The sequence below is a fragment of the Scyliorhinus torazame genome, chromosome 5, assembly GCF_047496885.1.
Source record: "Scyliorhinus torazame isolate Kashiwa2021f chromosome 5, sScyTor2.1, whole genome shotgun sequence".
Classification (NCBI taxonomy): domain Eukaryota; kingdom Metazoa; phylum Chordata; class Chondrichthyes; order Carcharhiniformes; family Scyliorhinidae; genus Scyliorhinus; species Scyliorhinus torazame.
In genome coordinates this window covers 287,011,487-287,027,806 of record NC_092711.1, presented here as the reverse complement: position 1 = coordinate 287,027,806, position 16,320 = coordinate 287,011,487, and the positions used below count along the sequence as shown (strand labels likewise).

Below are 16,320 nucleotides of genomic sequence, written 5' to 3'. Positions count from 1 at the left end.
ATTGGTCACCTTTGCCCTGCCAATCAAAATGTCCATTCCCTTCCATTGGTTGTCTCTGCCCCTGTGAATCAAATGCTTAGTTCCTCCCGTTGGCCGCCCCTCTTGCTGTTAATCAAACGGTCCGCCCCGCCCATTGGCCGCCCTTTTTCCTGCCAATCAAGCTCACCGTCCCCTCCCCCCGCGGCTCCCTCCCCTTTCCTGCCAATCAAGCACCCCGTCCCCTCCCCTTTTCCTTGTCAATCAGGCGGAGCGCTCGGTTTGTAGCGCTGGTTGGAAAGCGAGGTATTGGATCCTGAGCGGAACCGCCGACATCTGGAGCTGCTGCTGGTGTTTCTTTAGTAGCCGTGGCGCAGGTATTTCTGCACTTTTTCTGCCTTCAAATTTAGGTGATAAAACGGCTTATAGGAGTGAGAAATGTATTTCTCGGTTCACGTCCTCAATTCCTGTGCTGGTTGTGCATTGGAGATGGGGAATGTGTTTTTTGTGTGTGCGCGCCTCACGCAGGATGCAATAATGGCGGACTCGAGAGCGAAAAAAAAACTGAGGGAACAAAAAAATCCGCGAGGTGTGCTCCGGTCGAGTCGAGAGAGAGAAAAAAAATCATTTAAAAATCCGAAAACGTGGGATCCCATCCAAACTGATTTCTTTTTAAAAAATCTGCTGTGGTGCAACAAATGGCTCCGGTTTGGGAGTGAAACATCCCCCTCTCACAGCATCTGGTGGATTTTCCATGGGGTCTGGGTAGTTTTCCTACGCCGTTGGTTTGTTAGATGGGCAGTTGTATAAAAATAAAACAAAAACCCACCCTCCTGGATAGTCAAGGGCATTGGGCGCGTGGATATCTTTTCTAAACGGTCTATTTCAATTAGATCCTTCCAAGCCGTTGCATTGCAACCACTTAATTTATTTGCCCCCCACCTCCAAAAAAATAAATAAATTGTTGTCTTATAGGTAGGGCGACTTTGTTTTTTTCGGGGGGTGGGGGCGAGGTGATTAAATGTGAGGCGATGGTAGCGGTTCGAAACGTCTCGCCCAGTCAGACGAGAGGAGGGGTGGGGGGCTGGTGGTGGGGGGTGTTGAGCTCGTGTTGATGGAGGTGAGGGAGGAGGGTTGGGTATTGGGAAGGTTCAGACGATCCGTTCCAGGAGATGGAGAAATCCGGTCCGGGATTGTGGAACGCCAGTGCCCTGAACACATACATTCCAGCCGGCAGCACCAATTACAGCAATGAATCTGAAGGCTATCTGCTCGAAGCGTGGGGGGCGCCTGCTAGTTGCTGCTGCTCCTGCTGCAGTTCAGGCAAGAGGGAGGATGTGCATGGAACTGCACAGCCCAAGGAAGCAAATGCTGCAAGGAAGGGGTTTGCGTTGTTGACCATTTAAAAAAAAAAAACGAATGTTCGCTTCATTCTTTTTTTAAGTTGTCTCCTGACCCTTTTATTTGGACTGTATGTTCCACGGGTGCTGGCTGCACTCTTGCTACTTTACGTTTGTTGATCTTTATGCAAATGTGGGTATGCTGTTAGGCGAGGGGAATTGTGGAGGAGAACTCGCCTGACATCCAGCACGGCAGCGGGCGGGCAATCGATTGTTGTGTGGAGTTTCCTTTGCTGACTATTTAATGGCAAAATAAAACCTGGACACATTGCAACTATTTGTGGGGAGAGTGCAAGCCGAGGTCAATACAGACGAGGGAGCAGAGCTTGGATCTTTCTGCTCAACATGGGTTGGTACTGCTACACTGGGGTGGTATATCCACCCACAGCTCACTGGGAAAAAAATATGTCTCCAATTTCTTTAGAAACTAGTACATTACACTTCTCATCTCCTTACTACAGTCACATTTATTTGGGTCAGATGAAAAGTTATTTGAACCATGTTGTGGAAAGTATATTTCGTTCAACCTAGGTTCAAGATCTTGGTCTTGGAGGGCATGCAAACAAAGTGCTACCGTTCAGTGCTCTGTCTTCTATTGGCTGGTAAATGCATGGAAGTTGCAGTTGATCAAAAAATGATGCAGTGGAGCAGTAGAAGAAATACAGATAGAGAAAATAGTTGATGTCTCAGATCCATCGAGGATGGTGTCTTAATTGTTTTCAGTGTCATTGGTATAGAACCTTGCTTAATATGCCTTGGAAGTTTGAGAAATATTTATCTTTACACCAAAATTTAAATATTTTGTTGCTGCTAAGGTACCTGTGCTACAATGGAGTACTGTGCGTTTTTTGTCAGAATCTGGGTATATTTCTTTTCCATTTTATTTAGTTGAGAAATGTTGACAGTTTCCCATTTCAATCACCTAGAGTTATCATGTGCTTGGAAAAGATGGCTGTGGGCTTTGAAAAACTCATCACACGAGTGGTATTTTCACACTAACTATCCTATTACATGTTTAGTTGTTACTTGAACAATTTAATGATGTGGGGTTGTGCCCAGTATGAATTGAAGTGAGACTGTTCAAACCCACTGCACATAATCTGCTCAATGGGTGACTTGTTACATTTCCCTTGTCGGTATTGGTTGGATTCAGATCACCATCAAAGAATTAAAAGGCCAGTATACTGACCCATAATGTCCTCTTAAGTATTTATTCTTATTTTTTTTAGAGTACCCAATTCTTTTTTTCTTATTAAGGAGCAATTTAGGGTGGCCATTCCACCACCTGAACAGGCGGTGGAATGTGGCGACTAAGGGTTTTTCACAGTTACTTCATTGCAGTGTTAATGTAAGCCTACATGTGACAATAAAGATTATTCTGTTACCATGCACATCTTTCTGGGTTGTGGGGGGTGAGACCCACACAGATATGGGAAGAATGTGGAAACTCCATGCAGACTGTGATCCGGGGCCAGGATCGAATCCAGGTCCTCGGTGCTGTGAGGCAGCAGTGCTAACCACTGTGCCACCATGCTGCCCCTAAGTCTTTCTTTTTAAATCTCTCCCATAATCGATTGCTGAATTACATTGTTTTGAAGGCACAAACAGTTCTGTCTGCTAATTTTGTTCTTGGAGATCGAACTTTAGTTGTATTACTGAAAAATTGTTATGAAAGAGTAGCCCCAGCTGCTGGAGGTGAATATTAAAAATGTTTTCAAAATATAGATATTGTTCAGGGAGCTATAAGTGACTTTTGAAATTTGGATTTGAAGCTGATTTCACTGTAATAAACAATACTTTGCCCCAGTAAAAGCAAAATGGAGGTACTGGAAATCAAGTTGAAACAGAAAATGCTGGAAAAAAATCAACAGATCTGACAGCATCCCAGTGAACATGAGCGGGGGAGGGATAGAGCTGGGAGGCCTACCATTCAAACTAGCCCGAAGCGAATGTTTTGAGTCCATTACTCTTTGACAGAACTAAAGAGGGATAGAAATGTAATGAACCACATAGTGGTGGTGGGGGGAGGGGGGAGGGGGCGTGGAGGAAGTGAGGCCGAATTTGACTCGTGCCCATGACATCTTTGTTAATCTCTCCTTGGCTCCAACCTATCCCTGACCTCTCCTTTCCAACTACATAATTCTATCCCTTTTCAGTTCTGTAGAAGAGTAATGGACTCAAATGTTGACTCTGTTTCTATCTCCAGATACTCTCAGAACAGCTGAGTTTATCCCCATATTGTATCGTTTGAAATGTTCACATTAAGCCGATTCATGTTTGAGTCAAAGAACTTTGAATGGTGACTGAAGTCATAGTAGATTTGAAATTTGGTTATTTAGTTACTCCTGCTTTCTATAGCATTGATCAAATGGTTTGAGAATGAATTGACATTAACATGTCACTTTACAGTCACTTTCATGCTTGTGGTTCCTGGTGATGAGAAAATAATCCCATGCCGTTTAGAGACTTATTGTGAAATAAGTGTTTGTCTGGTTTCAGTCTAGTTCTCAGTGGCCTTCTTGGTGTAGAGCAAAGAGAATGTTGTCCACTGTTATGCTATTTTGTATCATGCTTGGGAGTGCATGTTGCTGATATTTTAGGGGAGTAATGTTTGAAGTGGGGATAATCAATTTTCCCAGCACTCTCATTCCTCACTTGGAAAGAAAAATGTTAGTGGTTTTAAATTGTGGTTGCATTGTTAAAATGTTATTTTGTTGAAACAGGCTGAACTAGCATTAGTTTTCTGAAAGCTGCATCATTTTCAGGTCAGTACCAAGGAGACCAAGCTCACTGAAGTTGTGCACTTTATTTGTACACCACTGAGTTATCGCACGAGTAGTTGGGGATGGACAAACTCTTGTACTTCCCTGATATTGAGTTTCTGATACGATCTGCTTCAATTCTTGCAGGCTAAATAAAGATTGGGAGTTTCCCCAGAGGGAGGGAAAATGAAAGGTCAGGTTAAAGGTTTTCATGCTGTGTACAGCTAATAACATCTATAAAAGGTAGAGGTATTAGATGTTTGTATGTGATGAACTGTTTGAATGCAACCACATAAAACTTGTTTGTTTGACTTTCCCTCAAAGATGTTATTTACTATGTTTGAAAAATAATATCTAGAGTGCAGTGTGTCGCTGGGGGCACAGGGTTTTTCAAACTGCAGGTTGCGACCCATGAGTGGGTTGTGGGCGGGTGTCGGGAGAGACCTGGAGCGATCAGTCGCACTGTTCCCGCAGTGGTCCCGATCGCATGAGGAGCGCCCAGCGGCCACTACCAGCATTTCCATCGAGAATAGCGGTAGCTGCCACCTTTTAAATGAAAATAAATAGGGCTGTGTGGGGCTTCTAGCCAGAGAGCAGGCCATGTGCCCTGCGCACATACTTGACATCAAGTGCCCTCCAGGTTTTGACACCAAATGGAGCAGAGTTGTTTTCATTTTCCAGCTGTTGGCAAGTGAACTGTGAAGATGAATAGTTAGTAAGAGATGGCCAGAGACCATCGTGACAGATTCTGCTGGGGAACGTTGTTCAGGAGAGTCCATGGCAGGATAGAGCAGGGCTAGTGTTAGCTCTGTACAGAGCTCCAAGGCCTACAAAGAAGAAACCAATCTCTGGAACAAAGTAGTATACAGTTAATTTCTTGAGGTATGGTTTTGTCAATTGTGCCAATACAAAGAAGAATGCAAAGCCCATGTGTGTTATATGCAGGAAAGTACTGGAAAACGAGAGGAAATGTTTCAGATTTTGAACGAGGAGAAGTGGGTGAAAAATTCCTTTCGAGGTTGAGACCCCAGAATCGGTTATTAACTTAGGGCTGACTCCAGTTTAAAAGACTACGCCGTTGTAGCTGACCTGTAATACCACATTACAAACACACCAAAAGCCCATGAGGCTGTCAGCATTCTGATTCAGCATCTCCCAGGAATATTCAGTGCTGAGTAAAGCAGGCATTTTGTCGCTATTGCTCTTCACGACGACCTACATGTGCGAGGTTGAATTTTCCGTTTTTATAAAGATGAAGACTGCACAAAGGAACTGGCTGCAGTCTGCACCTGATATGCGCATTGCTCTCTAACCTGATTCAAGCGAGACCGTTAGGACCAAGCAGGCTCGCCGTTGGGCATTAAAGGTAAGCGAACGTGGCGAGGGTCAAAAGTGGGTCCTGGGGGGGAAAAGTTTGAAAAACACTGATTTGATATATTGACATCATTTCAAGCTGATCTTGCTGTACTAAACAATAGTTTGCCCCATATTGCAGCACGGTAGCATTGTGGATAGCACAATTGCTTCACAGCTCCAGGGTCCCAGGTTCGATTCCGGCTTGGGTCACTGTCTGTGCGGAGTCTGCATGTCCTCCCCGTGTCTGCGTGGGTTTCCTCCGGGTGCTCCGGTTTCCTCCCACAATCCAAAGATGTGCAGGTTAGGTGGATTGGCCATGCTAAATTGCCCTTAGTGTCCAAAATTGCCCTTAGTGTTGGGTGGGGTTACTGGGTTATGGGGATAGGGTGGAGGTGTTGACCTTGGGTAGGGTGCTCTTTCCAAGAGCCGGTGCAGACTCGATGGGCCGAATGGCCCCTTCTGCACTGTAAATTCTATGATAATCTATGATTGTACGACTTGAAATGTTCACATCAAGCGCAGTTAACAAACTTTGCAAAGTAGATAAAGTCTTAGTAGATTTGGTTACTTTTGTTTTCTATAGCATTTTTAAGTGAGTTGAGAATTAACCCTGTTTATGACTTGGTTCAGTCCAGTTAATATGTAGTTGCTCTCGTCAAATTCAGGCTGGTGGTTCCTAGTTATCTGGTTAATGTGTTCTGAGGTTTATCAAGTGGTCTGTAAAAAGTAGCACAATCATGGTTTGGACTCTGAAATTTACAATATGTTGCCAGATTTATCATGGGAAAATAGTATTACTATTGCATGTCAGAAGTCGATGATATTGTAGTTAATATTCAAATTTTAAAAAATTTAGAGTATCCAATTATTTTTTTCCCCAATTAAGGGGCAATTTAGCGTGGCCAATCCATCTACCCTGCACATCTTTGGGCTGTGGGAATGGGACCCACGTAGACACGGGGAGCATGTGCAAACTCCACACGGACAGTGACCCAGGGCCGGGATCGAACCCGGATCCTCAGTGCCATGAGGCAGCAGTGCTAACCACCGTGCCGCCCTGTTCATATCAGAATTTGAACAGATTGTGCAGCAGTACAAAATGCTGGAAGAACAAACACTTTTTGGGCATTTTTCAAAGGACATAGTAGGAAATTTTTTTACACCAATTATGTTTTAGTGAAATCTTGGAATACAATGGAATTTGCTGAAAAATATTCTACATTTGTGGTCTGCTGATTCTGAAAGTCAATGGATTTGCCATCCTGGTGGATTTGACTAACAAATTTATTTTTATTTTTAATGTTTTAAAGCTAGGTGGGAGTGAGCGCAAGATGGGAGTAATGGAGGCAGCCTCTTGAGCCTGGGAAATCCACATTATAGCTTCAGGTGAATGAAGCATATGTTTTCAAGTGTATTAAAGTTTAAACAAAGCTGCATCCTGTCCACCTGAGCGTGCTTGGGGAGATGGGCCAAGTGCTGTGCAATCCCTGGTCCATATTGCTGTATTTAAGGACAGTTACTGAAGACTGTAAAGAAGGAGACAAATGTACTCCATCCAAAAGCGACGTAACATCCTGGTAATACAGGTCCATTAGTTTGACATTGGTCATTGGCAAAGTGCAAGAGGAATTATCAGGGAAACAATATTTGACTTTGATAGAGGTACGTGCTAGGGTCACCCAATGTGCTTTCTAAAAAGGTTGCCCTTTCAAATTTATTTTTTAAAGTCACCAAGGTAGTGGATGACAGAAGCCCAGTAGACATAGAACCACAATTACAGCACAGAAATAAGCCATTCAACCCATCATATCTGTGCTGACCGGAAAAGCTAGTCACCCATTCTTTTTCTTTAAATTTAGTCCAATTCTTTTTTTTCCAATTAAGGGACAATTTAAGGCGGCCAATCCACCTACCCTGCACACTTTTGGGGTTGTGGGGGTGAAACCCGTGCAAACTCCTCACGGACAGTGACCCAGAGCCAGAATCGAACCTGGGATCTCGGTGCCGTGAAGCAGCAGTGATATCCACTGCGCCACTGTGCTGCCCCAACACCCATTCTAATCCCACTTTTCCGTAGTCTTGTCGGTTATGCACTTCAGGTGCAGATCACGTTAATGAGATGAGGGTTTCTGCCTCAACTGCCAATCCAGGAAGCAAATTCCAGACACCCTGTGGATGAAAAAGCCCTTACTAATATCACCTCTAATTCTGCCACCAATAACCTGTCTCGTAATTGACCCCTTGCTTAGGATAAACAAATCTTTCCTGTCTTCTCAATCTAGACCCCTAATAATTTTGTACACCTGAATCAAGTCACTCGTCAGCTGCCAATTTTCCAGCCTTGTCAGCATTCTTATGACTCCTGTACTCGCTCCAGAGCTATCACGTGACCAGAAGACCAAACCCACAGCTATGGCCGAACCAGTGTTTTATACAGTTTTGTTTTTGGATTCTATACCTCGTGCAATAAAGGAAAACATTCCATATGTCGTGTTTACCATCATATTTACCTATCCAGTCACCTTCAGGGACCTGTGGACATGCATTCAAAGGTCTCTCACTTCCTCTACCCCTCTCATTATACTCCCATTTTTAATTTCTTTGTGCCATCCCAAAATGTATACCCGAGCACTTCACTGAATTGAATTCCATTTATCACTTTTCTGTCCACTCAACCAGGCCATTGATATTATGGAGTTCGCAGCTAACCTCTTCACTATTAACTCTACAACTTATTTTTTCGTCATCTGCAAATTTTCCATTTAGACCTCTCATATTTAAGCCACAAACAGCAATGGACCCAACACTGTCCCTTGTGGGATGCCACTAGAAACTACTTGCCATTTACTAAAAATCTATTGATCTTTCCTGACACTGAGCCAACTTTGGATCCAACCTGCCACATTCCCGTGTCCCAGGGACTTTTTATCTTCTAACCAGTTTGCAATGTGGCATCTTATCGAATGCATTACGAAAACCCATGTAGGCCACATATACTGCAGTACCCTCATCAATCCTCCTTGTTACTTCCTCAAATAATTTGCAACTTTCCGTTAAAGCCATGCTGATTATCTCTAATTTTAAAAATATAGAAATTTAGAGTACCCAATTCATTTTTTCCAATTAAGGGGCAATTTAGCGCGGCCAGTTCACCTGACCTGCACATTTTTGGGTTGTGGGGATGAGACCCATGCAAACACGGGGAGAATGTGCAAACTCTAGACAGACAGTGACCCAGAGCTGGGATCGGACCCGGGACCTTGGGTGCCGTGAGGCAGCAGTGCTTACCACTGCACCACCGTGTTGCCCCTTAATGATCTCTAATTAACCCATGTGACAATGAACATAAGTGACAATTTAGCCTGGTGTTCTCAATTGATTCAAGCAATTTGCCCACCACCAAAGTCAGACTGACTGGTCTATAATTATTTGGCATATCCCTCACACCCTTTTTAAACAATGGTACAGTATTTCCAGATCTTCAATCCTCTCGCACCGTGCCTGTAACTAGTGAAGATTGAAAAATGCTCCTCGGGGCATCCGCTATTTCCTCCCTGGCTTCCTGTAACAGCCTGGGTTAAAACATGGTCCCGCCTTGGTGATTTATCCACCTTCAAGGTGTCAGTCCCTCCAACACTTCTGCCCTCATTATGCTTATTGTATCTAATATTTCGCACATCTTTAACTAGAATGTCTGCATCATCCCTTCTTTGTAAAGACAAAGTACTCATTAAGAATCCTGTTCTACCTTCTGCATCAATACTTACGTTACCATGTACATCTCTGAAGCCTATCATTTCCTTAGTTATTCTCTTGCTATTAATGTACTGATAAAACACCTTTGGGTTTTCTGTCATTTTACCTGGCTATTCTTTCATATCCTCTCTTTGCTTTCCTGATTTCCTTTTTTACTTCCTTTTATATACTCCCTTTCTGATATATTGATTTTTTTAATGGTTTAACTTGTCCTGTATGCTTCTAGATAACCAAGGGGCTCTAGATTAGACAGAACCATCCTTTTTCTTTATGGTAACATGTCTGCATGGTGCTTGTAGAATCTCACTTTTGAATGCTGACACTGGCCTGTTGCTGATTTCCCTTGTAGCCAGTCCACTTTCGCCAAATCACCTCTCAGACTCGTAAAATTTGTCTTGAATCTAGGACCTCAGCGCCACAAGGCAGCTGTGCTAACCACTGCGTTACTGTGGTGCCCCTTTTCTTTTTAAGTTTTTTTTTTTAGAAGTGGCCAATTCATTTTTTTTCCAATTAAGGGGCAATTTAGTGTGGCCAATCCACCTACGCTGCACATCTTTGGGTTGTGGGGCATCTTGTTAGGTAAATTAATATGAGCAGGGCAAGTGCTCAATATTTGCCAATCCTTCAGGGAAAAACACACCAGGTTGGGACAGAAAGAGATCTGATCATCATGGTACATGTATCTATGAAAGTTTATGAGTAAAGAAATGGCTACAATGCAGAAGGAGGCCATTCGGCCCATCGAGTCTGCACCGACCCACTTAATCCACCCGATCCCCGTAACCCAATCACCCCTCCTAACCTTTTTGATCACTAAGGGCAATTTATCATGGCCAATCCACCTAACCTGCACTTCTTTGGACTGTGGAAGAAAACCGGAGCACCCGGAGGAAACCCACGCAGACACGGGGAGAAAATGCAGACTCTGCACAGACAGTGACCCAGCGAGGAATCGAACCTGGGATCCTGCCGCTGTGTAGCCACAGTGCTACACTTGTGCTGCCCAAGTGAATAAGTTGTTGTGGAGTATTCTTAAGATAATGGAGTATAAGGCTAGGCATCCAATTTTTTGTACAAGACCTTGGTCAGGCTTCACTTAGAATATCAAATGTGCCTGGGTGTCTAACTTTTTTACTGCCTCTTCCTGGAGATCAATTGGCTTTTGGAGAGCGTGGGATGTGTTACAATTGTGTGGGACAGGGTAGATGGACCAGAGGGAGGTCTTCAGTATATGTTTATCATTTGTGTAATTTCAATAATATAGAATTTGAGAGTACAGTAAAAAGCAAATCCTGCAGATGCTGGAAATACTCAGGCAACATATGTGGGCAGAAACAGAATTAACATTTCATGCTCCTGGCCTTTCATCAGAATAGAAACTGGCTATTTGGCACAACTGATCCATGCTGGTGTTTATGCTCCACCTGTGTCTCTTCCCATCCAACTTCAGCTCACCATATCCACATAAATTTCCAATCCTTTCTCCCTCGTACTCTTGGCTCTCTTAAATTCATCAATTCTTTTTGTCTGAAATGCCCTATAGCAATTGCCACTTTCTAAGTGAACAAGTTTCTTATGAATTCCTCATTGGATTAATCAGTGACCATCTTATCTATGACCACTAGTTTTGGATTTAACTGCTCAGCTGAATGATTTTTTTTGTTAAAAAATTAAAAGCAATGAATGACAATCCAAAATTACCACATTTATCAACATGTCCTTTACTCACTGAAGATACTGTGACCATTCGAGCAAATTCATCATGACTAGGGATTGATCCTTTGGCCATATTGTGGAATAACAATTAACCCACAGACTTGTCAGAATTCCTCATAGCAAATTTAGTTTTTGTCTGTATAACATGTGTTATGTCTCTATTTTGTTGCTGTGTGGTCTGCTCCAGGGAATGGCTTTACCAGATTTAGCATATTAGGCACCATAGGATATCATTGTCCTTCACCAAAAGAACCTATCGTTGCAGGATCATACTGGCATACAATTGCCCCCTTTTCTTCTCCACTAATGGTCATTGTCTTTAATCATTCTGCTCAATCCCCTGTAAGAAGTGCAGTGGTTTTGCAGATAATCTTTATTGTCACAAGTAGGCTTACATTAACACTGCAATGAAGTTATCGTGAGAAGCCCCTCGTTATCTTGGCTGCTAAGACTTAGACCATCCATTCAGCTGTCTCTGCTCATAGTCATTACAGCACAGAAGGGGACCAGTCCATGACTGCTGTCTGCAGAGAAATTCTATCAGTCTCATTCTTCCACACTATCTCTGTCGCCATGCAAGTTTATTTCCCTTGTGTCTGTCCAGTTTCCTTTTGAAGTGATTGATTGTTTCTGCTTCCACCATCCTCTGTTTTCTTCCCCACCCCCCCCCCCCCATTTCCTCCTGCCTGCTATGCCAAAACACCCACTGCCCTCATTCCGAATGTGCTTCTCTCCCATCTTCTTTCATATAATGGGCAGCACGGTAGCATTGTGATTAGCACAATTGCTTCACAGCTCCAGGGACCCAGGTTTGATTCCCGGCTTGGGTCACTGTCTATGCGGAGTCTGCACGTTCTCCCCGTGTGTGCGTGGGTTTCCTCCGGGTGCTCCGGTTTCCTCCCACAGTCCAAAGATGTGCAGGTTAGGTGGATTGGCCATGCTAAATTGCCCATAGTGTCCAAAATTGCCTTCAATGTTGGGTGGGGTTACTGGGTCATGGGGATAGGGTGGAGGTGTGGACCTTGGGTAGGGTGCTCTTTCCAAGAGCCGGTGCAGACTTGATGGGCCAAATGGCCTCCTTCTGCACTGTAAATTCTATGATTCTATGATATCCTCTCCTGAGTTCACGACTGTGCCTGGAATGTGTTGCTCCTCCTTCACTTCTCTGTAGCTTTGGACACTTATGTACTACACCATCCTTTACTGGTACCATGTCAAGGTGTTAGTACCACACTTTTCCCTCTGAATCGCACAGTTATGGATTCAGGTTCAATTCTGGGGTTTGATCGCAAATAAGTCGAGGCTGCAACTCTAGTGCAGTACTGAGGGAGCACTGCACTCTGTGAGGTGCCATTTTTTAAAAAAGAGCTGTTAAACCAAGGTCCCCATCTTCTGTTCAGATGGATGTAAAAGATTCTCCAGCACTACCTCGGAGATTAGGGGAGCTAACCTCAAAGTCCTGGCCAATATTTTATCCCGCAATTAACATCACAAAAAAAGAGACTCTGGTCATTATCAACTATGTGGGAGTCTGCCGAGTACAAATTAGCTGCTGTTTCTCCCACATTACAACAGTGACTGATTCAATAAGCACTTCATTGGCTGTAAAGTGCTTTGAGACATCTGGTGGTTGTGAAAAGTGCTATATAAATACAAATCTGTCTTTTCTTTAACCATGTCCAACCAACTGTACCCAGAGCATCTCTAGCAATGGCTTTCTTTCTGCCCCTCACCGTTACATAGTGTGCTTGCAGGATCTGTACTGAGCCCTTTCCCCTTCCTCCGCTAAATTCTATCCTTAGCATCGACAGCAGGTTAATTGTGAGCATGTACACTGACTATACCAGACCCACTGAGCTACCTTTGTTGTCACATGGCTTGTTCAATGTCCAACTTTGGATAAGCTGTCGTTTCCTCCAGTTTAGCCCTGTGTCAAATTTTCTGCACCACTGATTCCAGACGCCTGTCTTCAGATGAACTAGTCTGTTAGCCATTTTGGTGTCCTAAACCCCCCCCTCCCATTCGCATTTCCACTCGTGTCTGTCAGTCTCTCCTCTCTCTCTCTCTCTCTCTCGTATTAAAATTGTTTTGCATTAAAACAATTCGATTTAACCGTAAGAACCCCCTTCCCCACTCCGCCTTCCCTTACAACAGTAAAACCGAATTATGAAGTCGTCGTCCCCCCCCCCCCCCAATCCAACAGCGACCAACAGTACAATAGAAACAGTCAGCATCGACGTTAAAACCTTCAACTTCACTCTCTCAGTAAACTCCCATCACGTCACCCAGCCATGCTGAGGTGCTTGGCGGTGTAGTCGACTTCCAGTTCACGAGGATCCACCTTCTTGCCACCAGTGAGGCAAAGGCTAGGGTGTCAACACCCGTCTGGAGTTTGCCACCAATGGGCAAGGCTCCAACCCAATATTCAGGATTGCTGACATAGTCTCAAAAAAGGACCTCCAGAAGTCTGCCAGTTTTGAGCATGGCCGGAACATGATGGGCCATGCCACCCAAACACCGATCACATCTATCATCCACCCCTTCAAAAAATGGACTCATTCGAGCCTCCTTGAAGTGTGCCCGGAACACTACTTTCAGCTGGATGAGACTCAACCTCGCACAGGACGAGGTCGAGTTCACTCTCCTCAGTGCCTCACTCCAAATGTAGTCCTCCAAGATCGGTCCAAGCTCATCTGACCACTTTGCCTTCAAGACCTTAGCAGAGCATGTCTCCTCGCACATCATCCCCTGATATATACCCAATGTGTTGGCCACCTCCGAGCCAGAGCAGGATAAGATCCTCTCGAGCAAGGTAGAAGGCTGCTTCATTGGAAAAGCCGGAAAGTACTTTATAAAAAAAAAAAAAATTATTAAAGTTTTTTAACACAATTTTTCTCCCTTACAAACAATAACCCCCCCCCCCCCTCGTAATATTTACACAGCTTTGTACACTGGCCCTCACCCGTAATTGCCAGTTTCCCCAACCCTTCATGTTATCTCTTGCTCATCCACCCTCCCAGGACGTCCCCTCCGCCCCCCCCCTCCCAAGGTTTCTGCTGCTGCTGACCGCCTGTAGAACCCCTGCGCAGACCCTCTCAAGGCGAACTTAATCCTCTCCAACTTTATGAACCCAGCCATATCATTTATCCAGGCTGGGGGGCTTCGCCTCCTTCCACATTAGCAAGATCCTTCGCCGGGCTACTAGGGACGCAAAGGCCAGAATGCCGGCCTCTTTCGCCTCCTGCACTCCCGGTTCGTCCACTACTCCAAATATTGCTAGCCCCCAGCTTGGCTTGACCCGGACTTTCACCACCTGAGATATTGCTCCCGCCACTCCTCTCCAGAATCCCTCCAGTGCCGGGCGTGACCAAAACATATGGACATGGTTCGCCGGGCTCCCTGAGCACCTTCCACATCTGTCCTCTACCCCAAAGAACCTACTCAACCTCACCCCCGTCAAGTGCGCACTGTGGACCACCTTAAATTGTATCAGGCTGAGCCTGGCACACGAGGAGGAGGAATTAACCCTACCTAGGGCATCAGCCCACAGACCTTCCTCAATCTCCTCTCCCAGCTCCTCCTCCCATTTACCCTTCAACTCTTCTACCAGCGCTTCCCCCTCTTCTTTCAACTCCAGGTGTATTTCCGACACCTTGCCCTCCCCGACCCATACACCCGAGATCACTCTATCTTGAACTTCTTGTGCCGGGAGCAACGGGAATTCCCTCACCTGTCGCCTCACAAAAGCCCTCACCTGCATATATCTGAAGGCATTTCCCGGGGGTAACTCGAACTTCTCCTCCAGTGCCCCATGGCTCGCAGACGTCTCGTCCCCGCCCGATGCCAGCTCTGGAACCCCCCCGTCCATCTTCCCCGGGACAAACCGGTGGTTACCCCTGATCGGGGACCACACCGATGCTCCCATTGCACCCCGGTGCCGTCTCCACTGGCCCCAGATGCTTAGCGTTGCCGCCACCACCGGGCTCGTGGTATACTTTGTCGGCGAGAGCGGCAGCAGTGCCGTCACCAACGCCCCCAGGCTCGTTCCTTTACAGGACGCCATCTCCATCCTCTTCCATGCCGTCCCCTCTCCCTCCATAACCCACTTGCGGATCATCGCCACATTTGCTGCCCAGTAGTAGCTCCCCAGGTTTGGCAGCGCCAACCCTCCTCGGTCCCTACTGCGTTCCAGGAACCCTCTCCTTACTCTCGGGGTCTTATTCGCCCACACAAACCCCATAATACTCCTGCCTACTCTCTTAAAAAAGGCCTTAGTTATCACGATGGGAAGGCACTGAAACAGAAACAGAAACCTCGGAAGGACCACCATTTTGACCGACTGCACTCTACCCGCCAGCGAGAGCGGTAACATGTCCCATCTTTTGAAATCCTCCTCCATTTGCTCCACCAACCTCGTCAGATTCAGTTTATGTAGGGTCCCCCAACTCCTGGCTATCTGGATCCCCAGATACCGAAAGCTCCCCTCCGCCCTCCTCAGCGGTAGGTCCCCTATCTCTCTTTCTTGGTCCCCCGCCTGTAATACAAAGAGCTCACTCTTCCCTACATTGAGCTTATAGCCCGAAAACTCCCCAAACTCCCTTAGAGTCTGCATGACCTCCCCATCCCCTTCATTGGATCCGCCACGTACAGCAACAGGTCATCCGCATATATCGACACCCGATGCTCTTCTCCCCCTCGGACCACCCCCCTCCATTTATTAGACTCCCTCAATGACATGGCCAATGGTTCGATCGCCAATGCGAACAACAGGGGGGACAGGGGGGCACCCCTGCCTCGTCCCTCGGTACAGTCAAAAGTACTCCAACCTCCGCCGGTTCGTCACTACACTCTCCATCGGGGCTCTGTAAAGGAGCTTAACCCAATTGATAAACCCTACCCCGAACCCAAACCTACGCAGCACCTCCCAGAGGTATTCCCACTCTACTCGGTCAAAGGCCTTCTCCGCGTCCATAGCTGCCACTATCTCCGCCTCTCCCTCCTCCGATGGCATCATTATCACGTTTAAGAGCCGCCGCACATTGGTGTTTAGTTGCCTGCCCTTTACAAATCCCGTCTGGTCCTCGTGGATTACCCCCGGGACGCAGTCCTCGATCCTCGTGGCCAGCACTTTTGCCAGCAACTTTGCATCCACATTGAGGAGCGAGATCGGCCTGTACGATCCACATTGCAGTGGGTCCTTGTCCCGCTTTAGGATCAAAGAAATTGTCGCTTCCGACATTGTCGGGGGCAGGGTCCCCTCCTCTCTTGCCCCATTTAAAAAATATATATATTTTATTCAAGATTTTTTGGCCAAACATAACAGTACGTAGTGTTTCTTTTAAACAACAATAAAG

At 45.7% G+C, this 16,320-nt stretch overlaps 1 protein-coding gene across 2 annotated transcripts in view; it reads left to right on the top strand.

Moving 5' to 3' along the window:
• Nucleotides 1-245: 245 nt before the first annotated feature.
• Nucleotides 246-16,320, top strand: part of LOC140421185 (zinc finger MYM-type protein 3-like) — a 157,998-nt gene continuing 141,923 nt past the window's right edge. The window contains exons 1-2 of one of the 2 annotated variants that reach the window (XM_072505688.1): nucleotides 249-353; nucleotides 6,805-6,880. The gene's annotated coding sequence lies outside the window, so the exon portion shown is untranslated. Of the gene's footprint in view, nucleotides 354-6,804; nucleotides 6,881-16,320 lie in introns of both variants that reach the window. The other variant, XM_072505687.1, reaches the window with a different exon arrangement.